Source organism: Protopterus annectens, chromosome 3.part0 (assembly GCF_019279795.1).
Source record: "Protopterus annectens isolate FY-2018-M chromosome 3.part0, PAN1.0, whole genome shotgun sequence".
In the NCBI taxonomy this organism is placed as follows: Eukaryota; Metazoa; Chordata; order Ceratodontiformes; family Protopteridae; genus Protopterus; species Protopterus annectens.
In genome coordinates, this window is record NC_056731.1 from 71,524,963 (window position 1) to 71,542,652 (window position 17,690).

Genomic DNA, 17,690 nt, shown 5'->3' on the forward strand with positions numbered 1-17,690 from the left:
ATGGACACCACATCTGTACACATTTGCATACTACATACTCAGGGGTGACCTCTGCTGATCAGACAGGGCCCATGTCCACAACATTATTGATGGATATACTCCTCATACACAAGATAAGCAGAGGCCACTGTGAGCAACATGCTCATGGATATGTGCACACACGCCACAATGAGTGGGATGTGCTTCTGGGTTACATTCCCAAACAGGACACTCACCATGCTGTGGAACATAAGTCCTCTGTACAGCATGCAGGGACACTCAGTAGCGCTGTTCATGTGATACCTCCCTTGGTGGTTGGGAGACACATGTAGGCCTGGGATCACTGCAGTGGCTGTATTGTGCAGTGGTGCAGGTGACACCTGGCTCTGCTCTTCACAGGATACTACCCTGGAGAGGTGCCACTAGTGTGAACACTGTAGTTGTGCTTACACATGGACTTGACAGACTGCATAGTACCCCACTATGCACCTGTGCAGCTATTACATGTCCTTTGTGCATGGTTACTTGGTAGCCCTTCCATTTAGATTAGCTATCATGCTATTACTATGTCCCATACCTACAGACCATATGTATCCTGTTATTGTACATACCAATAGACGATACCTGTGGTATGCATGATATGCCTGTTATGCTGTGTAGAATATCTGTCATATCTACCTATAATACTATACATTACACATATTTCATACAGTATCCCATAATGCAAAGCATACTTGCTCAGTGGGACCACCTTACATATGTCATTAACGTTATTTACCCATACACATGCATGCTGTGACAGTATATCAACATATACTATCCCCTGCTATGGCACGTCCTTGTTGGACATACCCTACCACTGACGGCAGGTTGTATGGCTTTGTTCTGTTTAATGGCCTCATGTAGCATCCCTTCTGGTGTCTGTGCTGTGTACCTTGTGTCCCACTGCTGGACGCACAGATTCTACAAGCGTTAGTATGCTCAGCAAGACATCACTACATCAATACCTTTCCCCACTTTATGCATTGCGGACACGTTTAATTAATGCAAACCAGGCTATACATACAGTAACACTAATTAATACAGATCATGCTATACATAACCTTACATATCGGGCATTCTACATACCTTGTTGTCCTTACGGTGTTTCGTTTCTATCTCTCTCACAGTGTTTCAACTGTTTTTCGGTATGAGCGTACGGTTTGAATGTCTGGCAAGTCATCCTTATATACGTCGATACCTGAGACGTGGATTCTTCCTGCCAATTGGTGTTCCTGATTGACTAATTACTTGCATATCAGCTGTGCAGCTACTCCATTTGCCAATTACGCGGTGACAGTGGGGTATAATTGGATTCTCCACTTGGGCGTTGCCTATTTGCCCTACCTTCGGGGAGATGGTCTGTATTGTGTTTTGTTATGAGTAACTGCAACTGCTATGCATGGAGACAAGTATAGTTTGGATTCATGTCCCCCGTGGATTGTGTGTGATAGGTAGAGTATTTGGTTCAACATGTGGGTGTACCTGTCATCCCGACGTCTGTTAACGGAGTATTGCAATCAATACCTGTAACATGGCTGTTTGTTCCATTATACAACGCCTGCAATTTTGCATGTCGCCTTTAATTGTGTCTCTCACCCGGTATGTTGAGGGTTCTGCAGATGTAATTGACTGACTGGATGTTTGTGCTGTTATTACAGTTTGTATTGCTTCAGTTTCTAGTGTGGGGGATGTCGGTGGTTGTACGTAACATATACGGTTTGTGGGCCTTGCATTTCTACATAATCCGTGTGTGTGGGCTCCGTCCCTGATTAGAGAGCTAACAGTTAGTAGACTTATGTTACGGGATTGTACGTTGGGCCGTTGTTAATTGGTTTCTATATCGTCTGCAGGTGAGCTTGCTACTTGTATACCTCCATAATTGCAGCGATATATCAGGGGATATGTGTAGATGACAGCTATCCCTTGTATTTCTGTCCCAGATATTTGCAGTCATTGTGGTTGTGTTGTTAAAAGAGCCTGTTTGCCATGGGTTGCCACCTTATCATATGGTCATTGTTGGACACTTGCGGGACAAAAAGCAGTGTTTACAGGCCAACACGTAGCCACGGTCAGTACACAGGTAGCACATACTTTTATCCTCACTACATACCTATTGTTGTGACTTTGGATACTTATCATATTGCATGTAACATTTAAGCTTCTTACACACAGGCATAACTATTAAATACGACTGTTACATTATATATGGGACATATTTATGTCCTACCATCTCAGACATTTGCCCTTTGTACTGTTTTATGTCAGGACACGCCTGCCCAGGGTGGGGATGTCCCTCCTACTGTGGTACAGGTAGTAACCGTATGCCTATGGCTAGCTATACCCACACCTACCATACTGGTCTGCCTCTGACTTGGCACCAACATACACATGTTGCGGACACACACACATTAGTCACACAGAAACGCACACGGCACCCTCAACGCACACTTACACAGACTACGGCACTCACAGACACAGTTGAACACTGTACCTACGTGGACCGCGACACCATCAGCGGTGACTAACCGTCCCTTCATATCATCATACTATTACTCGCGGATGTACTGTTCCGGTACTGTGTTCTATCTGTCTTTCAGCCTCGTGGTTACACATGTCGGTATACAGAAAACCAGGAACAAGTGAAAAGTACCAATAAAACAAGGCAGACCCACGACCTGGAAGGTGGCTCAGGAAGCCCAGAATAAAACACTAATAAAATGCTAATGTTCCTTCTTTCGCTAAAGCAGAAAATGAAAGGCTGCAACTTGCATGAAATTTTCTTACTTTAATAAGAAACCAACAATCTCCTCAAGCGCTTTCGCTCAGCCTGGTGCTGAGCTTTTTCAAGATACAATAAAATCAAGCTAGTTGCTCTTTATATACATAATGAAAACTTAACCAATAATCCAATTAATAGGAGAGAAGGGCTAATTAACCCTTCGAATTACTTGCTGATACAAAATGTATTTGTGAACAACCATTGCTAAGCACAACTCACTGCAATATCAAAAAAGTATATACATAAAAACAATAATCAATTATTAGTGTGCGTGCAAATTACCATAAAAATATACAATATTAAAAACAATATTCAAAAGCCAATACTATATACTTATTTGTGTATTTTATATTTCGCCCAACCATATCACAATGAATTTACGCATGGCGGTATGTTACACATTCCATGGTTGGCGGTATCCTATTTATTTGTACCTCCAAGATGTTATGAATGTCGTTGAACTATCATATTTGCAGATATCGCTGAATCCATCTATATCACCATATATCCCTCTATTGCCCTTTCTATCTGTATTATATATATGCATATGTGTACATATATATATATATATATATATATATATATATATATATATATCTGGCGGGGAACGTGACAGGCACACAGCACCACCATATGCTGTAAGACTCATGTACTGTTCAGGTGTTGGCATTCCGTGTTGCACTGGCTGTTGTGTTTACAATGTTTGAGGGCTGCCTATGTAGGAGTCACACATTGGGCCACCTATACATTACAATTTATAGGTGGTCATGTTTGTGTGCCATCCATTTTACTGTGTGTGCAGGTGGAGAGGTGTCAGTCCATAGGGGCCTACACGGTCAGTGTATGTGCTATACGTTCCCTCTTTGCCAAGGCGTAGGCATATTGGGCATGCCTCCGTCTGCCTACTGGGGCTGGCACAGTGTGTTCATGGTCTGAATCCTTCTGTGCCTGTACTGGCCTTGGCAATTGCGGTGGGCTATGAGGGCCTTCACCATTTTGTCCCTGCTGCAGCTGCTTCCGCAGGATCATATTATGTAGCATGGCACATACTATGACGATGTGGGCACACATGCCTGAGGAGTACTGCAAGGCTCCACCAGATGTATCCAAGCACCGGAACCGTGATTTCAGCATCCCGAACACATGCTCTATGATGATTCTGGTTTGTGCCTGTGCCTCATTATGGCGTTCTTGCATGGGTGTGTGTGCATTTCTGATGGGAGTCATCATCCACGGCTCCAGTGCATAGCCAGCATCCCCCATGAGATGGCTATGTGGGATGTCCCCCCTGACAAATACCTGATACAGCTGTGAGGCATGCCAGATATGGGAGTCATGGTAGCTTCCAGGGCTGCCAGCACACACATCCATGATAATGCCCTGGGCATTGCACACGACCTGGCAGTTGATGGAGTGGAATCCCTTGCGGTTTATGTAGCACATACCCTGCTCACCGGGTGGTGACTTGATTTGTATGTGCGTGCAGTCTATCGCACCCAGTGCCTCCGGGTATTGTGCCACATGGTGGAAGTGACGCATATTGCTGGCCAACTCCTCCTGAGTTCTGGGGAAGTATATCTGCTCATTGGCATGTGGTAACATGGCATCCAGGAACTGGTGTAGTACCCTGGATGCTGATGCCTGTTAGATACCCATTATATCTCCAGTTGGCCTTTGAAAGGTACCTGTGGCCAGTATTCGCAGGCTTACACATACCTTTGTGTCCACTGGTATGGGTTCCCCTCTGTTGTTTCTGGTTCTCAGGCATGGCCGGCACAGCTCCACTATTTGCTGTAAGATGTCCCTGTCCACCCTGTAATGCTCTACTATCTCCAGGTCATGTAGCCCCTGGTAGGTTACCCTTGGTCTGAACACTCTCCTTCTCCTCCGAGGCCTGTGGTGGTTGTCGGCATCATCCTCCACAACACTGTCAGTCTCTAACACATGCTGATGAATCACAGCTATGGCAGCTCCCAACATGTACATTTTAAAAGTTCCCCGTGTGTTTACACCTATGGTGCGCTGTTTGGGAATACACAGGTGTGTGTTGGGTGCTTACACACTTTATACTATTGTGCTGCGAACACCGATGATGTCATGGGGTGTGTATGTACGTTCATAGCTACAGGTTATGTTATGTGTTTTACTGCCGGAACTACTATTGTGATGCCTTTGGTGTTGAATTACATTTGCCTGCCGTGGATTACCTCTTGACCTTCCCTTTACATTTCTGCGCATTGCACCTACCATTTTCTGGTGTGCATCCTGCAGCCTACTTTCATTTGTGCTTTCCTGGACCTGGCGTATCTTGCGTTATGTGTGCTACTGCCGGTCTGCTGTTGGTTTGCTTTGCTCTGCTGTGTCAGGTCTCCTATCTTTGCAATCCAATACCTCCCCTCCTTTCTTTGCATTCACATGCCTCCCCTATCCTGTTTTGCAGGTTTCTGCAAGCGGACTTGTCAGCTGCCGTTGATTGGCCTTCGTGGGTTGATTGGTGTTGATTGCTCATTAGTACTCCAATTATCTTACTTCCGCATTTCCTTTCCTTCCCCGACCTTCCCGTTTCTGCTATTGTTTGCGCCGCGTGCATCTGATTACTGGGTTTCGGGCACGTTTTCATCCTCGTACACATGCGCTTTTGGCCACCATGTGTGCTCTCAGCTAAACTATTCCTCCTCACCCCTATCCTGCAGCTTTGCTTAGCAACAGACAGGCCAGGTTTGCAATACTCCAATGTGCTTAGTGCTACAGTGGCACACCCCTCTGCTGATGTCATGTATCTCCTCTGAGCCACTCCTCGGTGTTATACCGCTGTGCCGTATGGTACAACCTTCCTCCGGTGGGACATTTGCGATTCAGCATTATCTGCCTCATTTGCATGGCATTGACTACTAATTCATAGTTACTGCGCTGAACACTATCGCAAGCCCTTAGCAACCCTTGCACCTTGGTTGTGGTGTTCCATGCCTACCATTGTGTGTTATGCTGTAAACCTGATTTCTATTACGTTGCGATTTTATGACATTTTTATATTATTTCTTTATGTTACAGCTTCCGCACACATGCCCTGCAGTTCTGCTGTGCGTTACTGTGGACATGACATTAAATGTTGTTATTTATGTGTTGTGCATCTTTTCTTATGCCATTGGCTGTATATTTCGCCATTGGCATATGTTCACATTGTGATACCTGGGTCTGGCCCTCTTCCATAGCTCCGATGTTATGTTTGGGAAAATGTAAACTGTGTTTTTTGGTTTACATTTCCGTGGGCTTACGCTATGCCTGCACCACTTCATGAATCGCTATATGCCTTCATTTGCATGGTGCAACACTGCACATGGGGTGATTTGCATACCTATGCCGGGGGCTGCGCAGATCTGGCGTACACCGGTAGTGCACGTGGAATTGGATCATACCTGAATTGCTCGGCGGCCATATTTGGCGTTATAACACCTACGCTATGCGTGCGCCTGGCGCAAGCTTCATGAATCCTGGGGTTTGACTTTTTGCCTTGGGACATGGATTGTTATTCAGTGAGACGCCACTCACAGTCACAGATGTGCAATACTAAGCATCATGCAAACTATGAACCCAAAACACAGACAAAAAATAAATAAATAAATAAAATAAAAATAGAATCAGTGTCATGACTTCTCAACTTTGTGGTCTTATACAATTAAAATGTTGATATTAAGGATGCCTACTTTAACACAGAGTTCACCTGCTCTAGATCTGAACAGGGAAATCATGGCATTATCATAAAATGTTCACAAGACTAACATTGTTTGCCACATCAACATTCACATTATTAGGTTGAGAAAATAGAGTGCGTAGACTCAATTTCATAATTCAGATATATTACATTCATGGAAAACTATCCCCATTTTCTCACAGCTGTCCTTTGTCCTTTCTCATACAAGCCATGATGAATGCAATACTTGCAGAAGTTCTCCTAGTGAAGTATGTCACATCACAAACAAATGTTTTCAAGACAAGAATGTGTTCTACCCTTCTTTTTGTGACCATTACCCAGTTTTGCTGCATTTATAACATGATCATCTTAAATGTTGTACTGATTTTAACGTTTTCTGGCGTATGTTTAACTTGTATGCTTTTCATATGACTTTCATACACTTTTTATTCAGAAGCACAGTTGTCTTCTAACAACATTTTAACAAAGACAGTATAAAGGTTATCTGCTAAGTCAGTAAATGTAAGAGAAAACTTTTCTGACACACCCTTCCATCATAGTAGAGAAGACTGCCTGGATTTCTCAAGTTCTTTAAATACAAAATTCTGCTGTTTGTTTATAGTTGCTGCATTTGCATTCTTTTAAGAGAACTGTATTACTACTTTTGTCAAGATATGTTTATCCTTTTTAAAACTACATTTTGCAGTAGGATCTTAGTATATTTTTCTTAGCAAAATGCGTGATATCTTACTTTGCACAACTGTGTTTCTAATGAAGGTGGATTTAGAAGTGATGAGAGATTATCCAGTAGATATCGTACATGTTCATCTTCATGTAGCACCCTGACTTCTACCTTGGGCTATGGAATTAGCAGTGCCACTCCTGGTCATGGTACTTCACTGTGAATCAAATCCTCTATCATACATAGCTCACAACTGTCCAGGATGCCAGGGTGCAGTACTAGTACAACTGGTTTGGCTGTGATGCTGCAGACCTCCACACACAGTATAGTTTACATTGCTTATGACACATAACACACACAATTGTTCTTCAAAATTAACTGGAGCTACTGTCCTTGACAATGTATACTTGCTCTGACTCTCATTTCTCTCTCTCTCACACACACACACACACATACACAATTCTTTTGTGTCAGGATTGTCTTCCTGTAACTCCCCCCAACCACCTATGCAAGTGATGATGACTGTACACTGTCCTTTGCACACTTATTTGTAATTTTAGGGTTGCCTACGTCTGATGCACAGAGCGGACAACTAAAAATTACTTTGTTAAATTTGGGTTTTCATGCTGATTATGTAGAATGGCAGTTTTTTGTTTTATTCTGCTTAAGATCAGCATTGTTATTGCTTTTACTGCTCATAGCAGTATTAATAGTAGTAGCATTGCTATAACAGTAATATTACTTATATATTTTTGCTATTTTTGCTCCTTGTGCAGACAATGCTGTGATTGCCCTGATCTCTTCTAGCCCTGATACTGACATTTTCATTACATCCAAAAGTTTTGGCATTAGTTACAACTCCACTTATGTGTACACAACCAAACCTCACACACTACATTGAAAGTTGATGTTTTTAATATGGACATTTTGAGTATTTAATAATATGTTTTTGAGAAAAAAAACACACAACGTTATCAACATTACACGATTAGATAGATTGAAGTATAACCATACATGTGTGTGTGTGTGTGTGTGTGTGTGTGTGTGTGTGTGTGTATATATATATATATATATATATATATATATATATATATATATATATATGAGGAATGAGGAGTCAATTCATCATTGCCACCCCTGACCACTTGAACAATCCCTGCCAGGAGATACACTGCTAGTTTTATGACCCTAGCTAGAAGTCATGGTACTACCTGAATGCAAGCAGTGTCTGCTGGACGAGCTTTTATCATGACTATTTATTTTATTTTCCATTTGTTTACTGGGGAGGTCCAAATGGACAGAGCTGTCTGTTTTCAGAGGAGGCCCGGGGAGAGAAGCTCCAGAACAATTGCTAACATACTATACATAAGACATTTACATGAGCATTGTGGTTTACACATTCACTTATAAAAATATAGATATATATAACCATGACCATGTGGTCTACCACATCTGGGTGTGGACACTTCAAATACTGACAGAGCAGTGGAAGTAGTACCAGTATCAATGCAAATGTTTACAACCTGTGCATGAAGCCAAAGCAGGCCCATAGCAAGCAAATCCAAGGGTGTAGGCCAGTATCACCATCATGTGCATAGATTGTTGATCAAGTATACTTACAGCATCCCACTACTACAGACGTACAATAAAAGTAATGGTCCCAAGATTCCAGTGTAATCTTTATATTTTTTTCTGTATTTCGGCAAATCACTGGATTTTACTGACATGTTTGATTTACAAGGTCTGGTGCATTTATCTGTTGACCTACATACATTTACTAGAATTTTACCTACAGTCAGTGTCATAGGTAATGAGTAAATGCTCCCACTATCAGTGGTAGGTTTCTTTCAGCTGTGGTCTAAGTGTGGCTCATAATATGTACTCACTCAAACAAAATAGTTACCACAGCAAGGGAGAAGAGCCAATAGTTAATGCTTTCTTTTACCTAAAAGAAGGGAGCAGCACCAGTTTGTAAAACCATTACCTCATTGGGGAATAATCCTGGTTTACAAAACTATTACCTCATCAGGGAATAATCCTGGTTTACAAAATCATTACCTCATTAGGGAATAGTCCTGGTTTACAAAACCATAGTCCTGGTTTAAAAAAATATTATTACCTCATTATGGAATAGTCCTGGTTTACAAGACCATTACCTCATTAGGGAATAGACCTGGTTTACAAGACCATTACCTCATTAGGGAATAGTCCTGGTTTACAAAACCATTATCTCATTGTGATTATTAGAACTATCCTGGCCTAATTCAAGATGAACACCACTATCAGATGTATTTTCAAAATAATTTGATCTTCACAAAACTTGGGACTTTTAGCTACAACAAGGATATGATGAAGCTCATCTAATTTGTGAGTAACAACAGAAACAGGGTGACACACAAATGATCTGAATCCACCCACTTGACCCTTGACTGATAAGCAGTCTTGAATGTACAAAAATTGTAAAAAGGTAGTCTTTTTAGTACTGGAATGATACACACAATATGATTGTTATTGCTTGTGGATTAAGTTAGAAAAAACAGAGTTTTTTTACTCACTTGAAAAACAAGTAAAAAAATAGATATAGATCAATGTAAAGCAAAGTTGGGGACATATTTATAGTGAGGAAAGTCCCACTAAATTGGAAGGAGTCTGAAAACCTTATGTAAATCAGTAGTGAGGAAGCACAATCAATCTGGAAGCTTCAATTACAGCCAATTAAAAGGCTAATATGAAAAACAATTGCAGCAACTGCTCCTCTTATGCCCCTTTGTTGAAATTAGAATAAAAAAGCATTGCCTTAACCAGTACTGTTATAAGATTTTCTTGAGCTGATGAAGTCTATAAGATGAAAAGCTTTTTTTAACGAATACTTAACTAAAGTGACTTATTTCAAAGATTTGAAGGGATCTAATGTGAAAACTTTGGAACTTCCACATAATTTCCATCCTGAACCACAACCTGCTCTTGAGCTAGTCCCTTTAGAATTTATTTGCTACTACAGAAGTAAAAGTTAACTACATAATGCACTACTGACACATTGCAAGCCAGCAATGAAAAGAAAGTTATCTGCCCCCCCAAAACATTCCCACCCTACTCACACCTGAGGATCAGACATCATAGCTGAAAGTGAGAAACACTAACAGGGATCAGGATAATCACAGCAACATCAGAAGAGGAGTTGAGCAAGCAATAATATGTAAGTAATAATAGTATTATAGCAATACTACTGCTACTAATACTAATACTACTATGAACAGCACAAGCAATAACAATGTTGATTTTAAGCAGAATAAAACAAAACTGCCATTTTGCATAATCAGCATGAAAACCAAAAATTTAACAAAGCAATTTTTAGCTTTCCACTCTGTGCAACAGACATAGGCAATCCTAAAATCACAAAGAATTGTGCAAAGGGCAGGGCACAGTCATCACCACCACTTCCACAGTGCAGCTGGGGGGAGTTATAGGAGGGGAAGCATGATGCAAAAGAAGTGTGTGTGTGTGTGTGTGTGTGTGTGTGTGTGTGCACGTGCACATGTGTATTTGTGTGTGTTTGTGAGAGCGAAAGAGATTCAGAACAAGTATGCAGCACCAAGGAAAGTAACTCCAGATGTAAATAAATTAATTTTGTAGAATAACTTTGTGCGTGTGTGTGTGTGTGTGTGTGTGTGTGTGTGTGTGTGTGTGTGTGTGTGTGTGTGTGTGTGTGTGTGTGTGTGTGTGTCATGAGCCAAAGCACTTGTGCTAGCCCTACACCCTGGCATCCTGGACAGGTGTGAGCTGTGCATGGTACAGGAGTCAGTTCACTGCTGCTACCCTGACCACATGAAGTACCATGGCCAGGAGTGGTACTGCTACTTCCATGATCCTGGGTAGAAGTCGGGGTACCACTTGAACATTAACAATGTCTGCTGGATGATCTTTTATCATGACTACAACCATGACCGTGTGGCCTACCTAATCTGGGTGTGAATGTCTCCACCACTGATGGAGCAGTGGAAGTAGTACTTCTGTGTGAGGGAGATCTGACACAGCCACACTGAATAACAGTCGATGATGTATCACCTCTTTGTCCTTATGGATGTTGAGCTTCCCTCAGCATAAATTCTGTAACAGACACTGCATGTTCCACTGTGTCATTCATCTGTTTACTGAGTCATTCATTCATCTGGTCCAAGAAGTCATACACATGGTTCACGCAGTCTCATACATCAGAATGCATGACATGCAGTATTCTATCTCTTCCGAGGCCCTGTCAGAACTTTTCTTTGCTTCCACAATGTTCTAGGTATACACTGGGTGGCAGATACTGACACACCAACACCAGGGCAAGGGCAGTAGCAATGCCACCTCAGAACATCTCTACTGACTTAACTATGTAGTACTTCATGCTCATAAAGGCTAGCAGGAAATTCTATTAGCTCTAAAACGATGGTAACCATACTCCCTGATCAATCATGTTCTCCTCAACCTGTCCACTCTCAGATGGTTCAATGTCATGTGTATGCATAAGTATACTAACTGTGTCCAAATTCTGGGGTAGGGATGTTTGAGTCACATCATCTGTGTCAGACATACCATTTGCAACCCCAGACTGCACCTATTAATCACTGCCATCATTGTCAGAGGCTACTAATCCTTTAATATTAGACAATAGGAGCTCGGCAGAGCTGTTGGCAATCTCATCTATAAGTACACCAAGAAAACTGAAAAACAGAAGAAATACAAGGAAATGATCAGAAGGGACTCGCAACAATAGTGCTTTTTATTGGTTTATTTGTGATTTTTTGAGCACTATTGCACCATCTCTTTTTTGGTTTATTTGTTGAATTAGTGGTGCTGGTTGCTATGGAGTCCACAACTTCTATTGATCTTTCACCCATTTTAGATCTGGGGAAGAATGCTGAACTTCTTTCGGTCAAAAGAGATGTAGCAGAACTCAAAGGGGAGCTTACACGGCTTATTGAAATGCTCTCCCAGTCTCATACGAAGAACTCTCATTCTCCTTCATGCCTTGGCTCTTTTAAGGACAACCACCAACAGTCTCATAGGACTAACATTGTTTGTAGCCCTGAATCTTACATGCTCCACCTTAACAAATGTAGTGAGGTCATCATGGTGGCCCAAGTACATCACGGTAAGCCGGAACAGAGTCCTTCGGCTGTTTCAACTCAAATTAGTGAAGCTGGAAGTGGTTTGTTTTCTTCTCTAACTAAATTAAAGAATAAATCTAACTGTGCGGTTCATTTTGAAGCCGGGATTGATTCCAACACGGGAACTGGCTCTAATGGGGCACCCTGCAATGAACGGTTGAGTGCTACAACAAATCAAGGTATGACTTGTTTAAACACAAACCAGGTGCAGGCGAGTTCTAATTTTGGGAGAAATTCTCCTTCTAATGGTAGAGAAGGAATTTTTCATGAACAAAATCTTACTTCATCCGGTTTTTATTCTAACATTAACAGGGGCAGAACTAATGCTTGTTTTGACAAACCAAAGGAGCAATATGGTGTGATAGTCCGGAAGCACTATTCTTTTTCCAATACAACTGGTGTTAAAACTGTTTACAATGGAAAAGACAGTGGTCTTAGTAGTTTTAAATCCTTGAAAGAAATGATTTACAGTTTTGAAAAAAGACTTTTTAAGTATAAAATGTGCCAAATTGAAATATGTTATTTGAATGAATGTATTAATAAGAAAATTGTACCACAGGGTTTAAGAATTTTTAAATTTCCTTTTGGTATTCATTACAATAAGGGAATTATTCATGAATTTACTATCATGTTCGACAAGTGGGGACTGGAATTACTTGTTAAAAGTGTATCCTTCTATGAACAGATGGAAGGTAAATTATACAAAGAAGTTGATCAACTTAACCAGATGATTCTTACTGATTTATTGTTTGACCAATATCAGGGGTTTTATAACAAGGTATTAGGTAGGGTAGATAAAAAATGTGACAATATTTTTAATAAAAAGGTCAGAAAGCTTGACAGAGATGTTAAGCAGTATAAATATGATAAGGTGTATCCTATTGACTGACTAAATTCTTATGATAAAGGGTATGGTGACTATTTCACTAACATGGTTAGTGGTGAGTTTGCTTCAGATGTTTTAGATCCTGAAACTACAGGGGAGGAAGTATACTTTATTGTGGATGAGGGAGTTAATTGGTCAGAATACCAGGATTTTCCCCTTCCATGATGCTCCAAAAGAATAGCAAGTCGCAAGCAAGCGATTTATCCCACCTACAGCAAGGTGGTACAACAACACAGGGGTTCCCCCAGGTGATAATAGATTCTGGTTCAGATTTGCGTTTAGATAATATACAACACACTTTGAATGGTTTTCACATTTATAATTACACAGATAGGGAAATTTTGTCAGAACATTTTTCCCTTTTTTCTAAGGGATTTAAATTTGTAACGACAAAAATTCCTGATATAGCTGGCACTCTGGTTGACCTACAACTCTATTTAAGAAAATTAAATTTAAAATCAATGTACTCTAAAAATGAAAAAGGTAATGATGCTTATTCTACAGAAAGCCTGAAAAAAATCAGTATATACAATCCCCCATTACACCCTCTTATCAGTACATTTGAAAAGGTTATCAAAGATGATATTTACAAAGTATGGGGTAACCAAAGAAGAATATGTTTTAACCTTAGTACTGATGAGAGGAAATTATTACAAAATTTAAGGGACGATAGGAGCATATGAGTCATGGTACCCGACAAAGGGGGTGGTATTGTTCTATATAATAGTGACGATTATACCAATGTTATGCAGGCCATATTATCTAATGGTATAAACTATTCAACATGCTCTTGGAATGTCATACACATTGCTTACCAGAGAATAGACAGTTTTCTATATGAGTATGTTTTAGACCAGAGAATTTCTAAGTCAGATTATGACTTTCTTTTGAATATGCAGCCCAAAATTCCAGTTATCTTCGGTATACCGAAAGTACATAAAAATTTAGAAAATCCACCTTTCAGGCCAATTGTGGTGGCTGCTGGTTCTAAAATTCATAATCTATCTGTTTTTGTAGATAGAAATATTAAACATGTAGTTGAACATTGTCCACACCTGGTAAAAGACTCCTGGAATTTTCTAGGACAACTTAAAAGTGAACTCTGGTGTGCTGAAGGGTTTCTTCTTACAATTGATGTAGTAGATTTGTTTCCTGTATCCAAAACAGGAGGGGTTAACTTATTTTGAGGAAACACTTTTCAGTTCCTCTAACCTACATCCTGATGAAATTAGTTTAATATGTGAATTAATGGGACTTATTTTGGAAAACAATTATATATATTTTGTGGGTGAATATTTTCAGCAGATCAGAGGTGTGGCAATGGGGGCAAAGTGTGCTCCAACGTACGCCAATCTGGTACTTTTAAGTTGGGAAAAAGAGCATGTGGTTAAAAGCGACTTCTACAGTAACATAACTTTTTATTGTAGATTTTTGGATGATAGTTTTATTTTGTGGAAGGCACCCTCTGACGACATCCCTTTATTCATTCAATATCTTAATCACACCACTAGTTTTTTAAAGTTTACCTTTAACTTTCATCAACAAGAGATTTGTTATTTGTATACAAAAATTATTAAGGACAAAGAAAAATTTATATCCAAAATACATCGTAAAAAAAACTTTTGTAACAATTATTTACATTTTGAAATTCACCATCCGATGTCACAAAAGAAAAGCATTATAAAAGGACAAGCAATCAGGGTAGCCAGAATGACTTCACTGAGGGAAGATGTCCTTAAGGAATTTGATTTTATAAGGGACATGTTTCTTGAGAGAGGCTACCCTGTTGATTTCATTGATACTGCACTTAATGAAGTTTTAAAAGATTGGAGTAGTAAATACATCCCTTTATTGGGTAGGGGTTTGAACAGTTGTAACAATGCTGGGGAAACTGATGAGAATGTGAAGAAAGTTAATTTTTCAACAAACGTATTATACAATACAGTCCTTTATATCAACAGGTCAAGGAAATTATACATAAAGACTGGAGTATATTTAAGACAGATAATGACATTTTTCAAGTGTTAGGAGAAAAACCTGTATTTACTACTAAAATTGGCCCTAATCTTAAAAGGATTTTAGAAAACAAACATCAAAATCCAAGTAACAGAGAAAAAACAAATGGTTGCAGACCCTGTGGTAGGTGCAGTTATTGTTCTTATATTTTACAAGATAACCTAATTTCTTTGGATAATAAAAATAAAATTATAATCTATTTAAAAAGAGGTAATTGTTTATCTAGCAAGCTGGTATTTATTGCCAGATGTAACACCTGTACTTCCTACTACATTGGGAAGACTGAGAGGTTATTTAAAACCAGGATATACAAGCATTTGTATGATATAAAAAAACAAAAGGGAAACTAATGCCTTGTACAAACACAGTACCCAATGTGATGGTTATAAAGGTTTTAAATTTGCTATACTAGACTTGATAAACATAGGTGCTGGGGGGGGGGGTGACTGGCAGAATGCTTTAAACAAAAAATAACTTTTATGGCAATTGAGATTAGCAGCCAATTTTCCCCCTGGCTTGAATGATCATTTAACTTTGTTACCGATACTCAAAGAAAAGGCATAACATATTTAAATGTTTATTGGAACAGTTATTTTAGATTGTTTTTATATGGGTACATTTGCTATTGGAGAAATGTGACTGACTTTTGAAAAAAAAACAAAAAAATATTTTTTTTTTGCAAGTCCATTTTTAATGGTGAATGCTTTGTATATTAATTGTTTCTAACAAAATGTTTTATTATTGGGGTATGATTAACCAATCATGGACAAGTTTATAGTATATAAATACTTCACATTTGTTTTTTGAGTTTATTCTGATGAAGTCAACTGGATTGATGAAAGCACTTAATTTCTGTGAATGTTTGTGTTAATAAACTGTGGTTTGGGGACTCGCAACAATAGTGCTTTTTATTGGTTTATTAGAAATGATCAGAATAGTCTACCTAAACCAGACTAAAGCAACAATATATGCAAATAAACTTTGTAAAAAGGTGTGTGTGTGTGTGTGTGTGTATATACATATTTATATATATATATATATATATAGAGAGAGAGAGATTTGTATTTATTTGAGCACACACACACACACACACACACACACACACACACACACACACACACACACACATACACACATATACATATATATATAAACAGAAATAACCTATACCCATGCCATCCATGTGTTGGTGGTCATTGTACCATAATGTCAGATATCCCTAGATACACAAAATTGCAAGTGACAGAGGTATGAAAAGCAATAAACAGAAGATGACAACTTAAAAATAAATATTATAAATTTATAAATATTATAAATCTAAGCCACTTTTACATATATAGAATAGCATACCTGTGGCTGCTGTCCACCTTTGTCCCCACATCCATCACAGCACTGAGAAACTCCTCTGAGCTGCCTTGATCCCTTATAGTCAAGAGAAACTCCTCCATCTCAGTGAGTGGTGACTTGGTAATAGGCCCACCCCCAGTAGCACTTCATTCCTGTGCCACAGTCTTGCCTCTATTGATAGCATTCTTTATCATATTCCTGACCCTATATCTGATAGCCTGGTGGTCATGGCCATGGCCACCCATAGAATTCACATAACTGACCACCTGTTACCAGACAAGGTCACAGAAGGGCTTGTCAGCTGACTTAAGTTCAATGTTCCATGCCCCATAAAGACAGAGAGCTTAGACAATTATCTCATTCTCAGCATCTGAGAACATCGGTTTGCATGGGATTGATGCTGCCTTTGATGGTTTAGGTTCCATATCCCTGTAGTTAAGTCAAATAAAAATATATCAGACATACACACACACACTACAGAACATGGGCTGTGGGTTACAAGCTGATCCACTACTGGGCAGGAAAAAATATTATGCAGGTGTCACGTAATTTAAAATTGTTAATATACCTGAATAAGAAGATTTAAAAATACCTGTAAAAATATGATTGTCAGGGATATAGAACAGCTTTACTAGTGAAGAGTTTATTAATGTAAGTTTCACCTATATAAGCATCTTAAGACATCCTCAGAATGTTGTCAGAAACCCATAAAATAGAAATAAATGCACAATGCAGCAGAAATTGTTATATGCTCATTACAAACACAACTTTGCAAAATATAGACAGCATTCATTTTGCATATAATAATATAAACACTTTAAAATAAATCTGTTGGTAGTATATGCATAGAATATAATGTATTTGATAGATTGTAAGAGAGTTCTCCAGAAAGTATCCATACATGCGACACTTCTAACAGTCAGAAATATTAGTTTTGTTGGCTAGCACTTGGGAAATCAAAGCAGGCCTCCCGAGCACAATGAAAGTTCCATAACACCAGTTTCTGCTTATATCATGTAGATTAACCCCTCTGGGTACATCAGATAAATAAATCAGGTGTCAGCTCTTTAACATTCCTGAATCACTCAATCTGCCCAATGCGTTGGCCAAGTAAA